The sequence below is a fragment of the Lathyrus oleraceus genome, chromosome 7 (genome assembly GCF_024323335.1).
Source record: "Lathyrus oleraceus cultivar Zhongwan6 chromosome 7, CAAS_Psat_ZW6_1.0, whole genome shotgun sequence".
Taxonomy (NCBI): Eukaryota; Viridiplantae; Streptophyta; class Magnoliopsida; order Fabales; family Fabaceae; genus Lathyrus; species Lathyrus oleraceus.
In genome coordinates this window covers 328971400-328976381 of record NC_066585.1, presented here as the reverse complement: position 1 = coordinate 328976381, position 4982 = coordinate 328971400, and positions in this window count along the sequence as shown.

Here is a 4982-nt window from a genome sequence, read left to right as displayed (position 1 = left end):
GCCAGATCCAAGACTTTCTGCAGAGACTCCCTATGAGGCTCTGAATTCAGCAGTAAAGAAAGAATGGAAATCTTGGAGGGTGTGTGTAGAAGCTGGTCTACAATGTTGTACTCACTCTTTCTGATGAGCCTCAGCATCTCATCAGATTCTTCATCAACAATGCCACTTGGGCCAACTGAAGAAACAGGAGTCTTTTGTACGGATGAGGAGGGTTTGGCAACATCAAGTGCCGGATTCTGAACATTCACAGCAGTTCCCACAGGGTGCTCAACAGAGTCAGAAACAGTAGCCTTTGGAGGCGCAGAAAATACACGACCACTGCGGGTCAACCCACTAACATCAGCAATAGTGGTCACGGAAGTTGAAGGCAAAGGTACTTCGACCCCATCCTGGACAGCAACAGGATTGTACCGGAATGGCACAGCTCGATCAGATGTATAAGGCACAGGGCCTGCTGGTTTGATGATCAAAGAAGGTGAAGCCTTCGACTTGTTGCTATTGTAGCGAATAACAACTGGTTCTGGCAGCTTGAATACTGGTGATATGACATTCACTTCAGGTTCAACTGTATCAACATTGCGATTCTGCAGAATCTCAATGATACCTTCATTCAACATCTTCTGAAGTTCTTTGCGGACCTGGTCGCAACCCAAGCGATTAACCGAACAAACACGGCACTTGTCGTGGTTATGCTCCAAATAGCTGTACTGACACAGCATCTTATGTAAATCAACCAACGACTGCCTGATGTGGCTGACATACTTAACCTTGTACTTCCCAAGGCACTCCTGAATCATATTCACAGACTTCCCATGCGAAGGCAATGGGTTCCTGGTGACATTCGGGTTTGAGTCTTCAAAACTCAAGATTCCACTTCTCATAAGGTCTTGAACCTTATTCTTCAGCGGGAAACAGTTTTCTACGTTGTGGCCCGGAGCACCGGAATGGTAGATACAATGCTGGTCTGGTTTGTACCACCATTGCGGGTTTGCAGGAATAGCAGGAGGATCCTTGGGAGAAACCAATTTCCTCTCCAACAAGGAGGGATAAAGCTCTGCATATGTCATAGGAATTGGATCGAAGCTGACCCTCTTCCTATCATAATTCATGTTAGCTTGATTGGTTGTACTTCCACGAGGCTGGTAAGCCTGTTGCTGTGGACGCTGCTGTTGTTGTTGGTACTGCGGTTGTGGATATTGCTGCTGATGCTGATATTGTTGAGCATTATCTTTGAATACAGGCGCTACATTAGCCACCTGGTGCTGATGTCCGGCACGTCGTGCAGGCTTCCTCTGAACAGAGGGTCTTCTATGTTTCGGCTGAGATTGCACAGCATGCGCTTCACCTTCTTTCCTCTTAAACGCCCCATATCGTTTAGAGGAAGAACCATCATCTTTCGCTAACCGTCCCTCGCGGACACCTTCTTCAAGACGCATCCCCATGTTCACCATCTCGGTGAAATCAGAGGGAGCGCTTGCCACCATTCGTTCATAGTAAAATGAACCAAGAGTTTTCAGAAAAATCTTGGTCATCTCTTTCTCTTCCAACGGTGGAGTGATTTGAGCTGCCAGCTCACGCCATCTCTGGGCGTACTCCTTGAACGACTCCTTGTCTTTCTGTGACATGGACCTGAGCTGATCACGGTCAAGCGCCATATCAACATTGTATTTATATTGCTTGACGAAAGCTTCGCCAAGGTCGTTGAAAGATCGGATGTTGACACTATCCAGGCTCATGTACCATCTGAGCGCGGCACCAGACAGACTATCTTGAAAATAATGAATCAAGAGTTGATCATTATCAGTCTGTGTTGACATCTTCCTGGCGTACATGACCAGGTGAGCCAATGGACAGGTGTTCCCCTTATACTTTTCAAAGTCTGGGACCTTGAACTTGATCGGTATCTTGACACCGGGAACCAGGCAGAGTTCGGCTGCAGACTTGCCGAAGAGATCTTTGCCTCTAAGAGTCCTCAATTCCTTTCTCAGCTCGAGGAATTGGTCGTTCATTGCGTCCATCTTTTCATGAACATCTGAGCCATCAGAAGCCTCAGAGTGATAGATGGTGTCGTCTACCCTAGGCATGGTATGCACGACAGGAGGAGCGGGAACAGGGACCGGGCTAGATGCCGGCATTTGAGCAAACGTTGGAGCTGGCAGATCAGGCATGAAGCTTGGAGGCATCTCCCAAGGAAAACCGGGAGGCATGGCATTGGGCTGATGGGCACTGACTGGCACCGTTGAAGTAGCAACTTCTGATATAACCGTCCGCTGAACAGGAGTTGCAGGCGTCGGAGCAGGCTGGTTCTGAGCAGCAAGGAGTTGCTCCATCAAAGCGCCAAGTCTGGCGACCTCTTCCCTTAGATCTCGGTTCTCTTGCTCCAATTGTTCCATGATTCTGGCAGAGTTGACTCTTGTATAATACCGGTGAGTCAGCTTGTCTTCAAAATAAATGAAGATCGCAGGGTCAGACCACAGGACGGGAGACCGGAACAAGACACCTGCTTATGCAAATGATGCATGAAGTGGTTATGCATATGCTTGTTTTTTTTTTCAAAGGAACCCGAGGGTTTTATTTGCAAACTTTGAAATTTTAAGCATTTTGATCATATATGAGAATATCTCATCAAATATATCAGGTGAAAAAATTTTCCCGGTTTTTTCATGTTTTGAAATTTTTTGCAAATAAACTCCTTTGAGTTCCTTGAAAATTTTCTTTTTTGATGACATGAATGCGGATGAATGCGTGAATGTATGAATGCAACAAACACACTCAAGGATCAAGCAAAGCACACCAGACAAAGGTCGTGGGAAAGCTCTATGTATCCCTAATATCAATCATCCATTTTGGTGGATTTAGGTTTTCACCTTATCGACACCCAAGTTCCATTGATATTAACGGTACATGAACCGGTTCAGACATTCTTAATATCAACCAGCCGCTTTGGTGGATCTTAGGTTTTACACCTGATCCGGGATCCATTGATATTAACAATGTTTGAACGACTCAACCACGAATCACGGGTTTGTTGAGAGTCACGAGCATGGAGTCTCGGTTAAGAACCACCCAAAGGGAGTGTACTAGGGTTTAAACCTGCCAGACATGTTCTATCAGAGGTTCCCATAATCATCGTTCCATCTTTCGAATATTATCGGAGGAACGAATACTCGTATTCCAAGAATATTCTCAAGAGAAACTCTTATGAGTGTAGTATCGCGTAACAATCGTATCAGAACTGACATCTGAACGACCTCCGCACTACGGTCCTAAAAAAATAGGCCAAGATGGGTTTGATAAACTAAGGTCCTTGGCTTCTGCGGAACATGATTGAAAGAATAATGCCTAACCACAAATAACTTGTGTGACATTATTAATTCAACATGACCTCCACCAAGTGAATGGGCTCGCAAGTCAACTGGCTAAGGACTACTCCACACCAGTCGACAAGACTATGCCATTCTCCTATCCTAGAGAGCACTCGAGTTCGGGTACAGAACTCATCTCACAGATCACCAAAGCAAACAGCAATTGTATATCAAGCAATTCACACATTACAATCAATACAGTGATCCCAAATTGTACAAAAATATGTCATATAACAGATAATAATATAGCACAACAAGGGTGAAAAGTAGGCAATACCACCAAGGATTCTGGTGAGATTTTTCCCCAGCAGAGTCGCCACTTTTCTGTAGCGGTGTATTCGTCGCTATATGATTTATCGATTAAACCATAAGCAAGGTAATACAATGAATTTTTCGAGTCGCCACCGCACTTTTATTTATCCAAAGGACTGGCTAAAAAGCGAACAAAAGCCTAAGAAGTTTTACACGTAGAAAACTAATAAAAAGATCAGAGAGTCTGGGTAAGGGGTAAATTACGCAATGGGAAGGTGTTAGGCACCCATCACGTCCTAGGTACTCCTAGGGAGCCCTTTTCACACTTGTTGTAAAAGATTGTTATTTGTTATGACATAAGTATTGTGCAAACATGATTGGGATGATGAGAAAAGAATATACATTTTTTATTGGGTTTGAACGGATGAACCCGCTGCCTACGTACCTTCCATCAAAGGTAAGGATCAAAACGCCGTAGTTCGGCTAAAAGATTTCCAAAAGTTGGTGGATTCAGTTTTAAACACAAGCACTGAGGCTTTTCATTATCAATGGGAGAACACTCGACCAAAACCAACATCCACCATGCGAGGATAGCTTCGACGTACTAGAGGGGTTAGCCCTGTTTTCAGTACGGAAGTCTTACTGTCGACTCACTAAGGATAGGCAAGATTTACATCAACCACAATGATAATTGAAACCTATGGCTAATGTGAAAAGATTAACAATGGACAAAGCCAAAACAAGTGAATGAGTGAAGTTAATTGATTGTGATTATGAAAAGAAAGTCAAAGTATGATTAAGATTGATTCAGAAGAAGTGTTATGAAAATGGAGTTTGAAAAAAAGTCAAGGACTTGGGGTCCAGGTTTTTAATTTGAAAAGCATGAGGAAGTTTGCACAATATCTATGTCAAGTTCGAAATCAAAGTGTGAAAAGTTTAGGACATAATGGGGATGAATGGAGGAAGATGGATTGTAAAACTTCTTAGAAGGTTCACTTCTTGAAATCATATGGGAGATGACTCAAGTGTGTCCTTTGGAATAGCAATGGATAATAATAATGTAACAAAGAAGAAAGCAAAAGCGGATATCGGATGCCAATCACTGGGCTTATACCAATCTCCTAAAACAAAATTGGATATCAGATGCCACTCAATGGTCTTACACTAATCTCCTCAAACAAAGAAATAAAAGGCGGATACCGGATACCAATAGATGGATTTACACCAGTCTCCTAAAACAAAAATGGATATCAGAGGCCACTCAATGGTCTTACACTAATCTCCTCAAAAGAAAAAAAAAGATGAGAAATGGAAGTCAACTGCCAATCTATCTGGACTTAGGTTAACCCCACATATGATCACAGG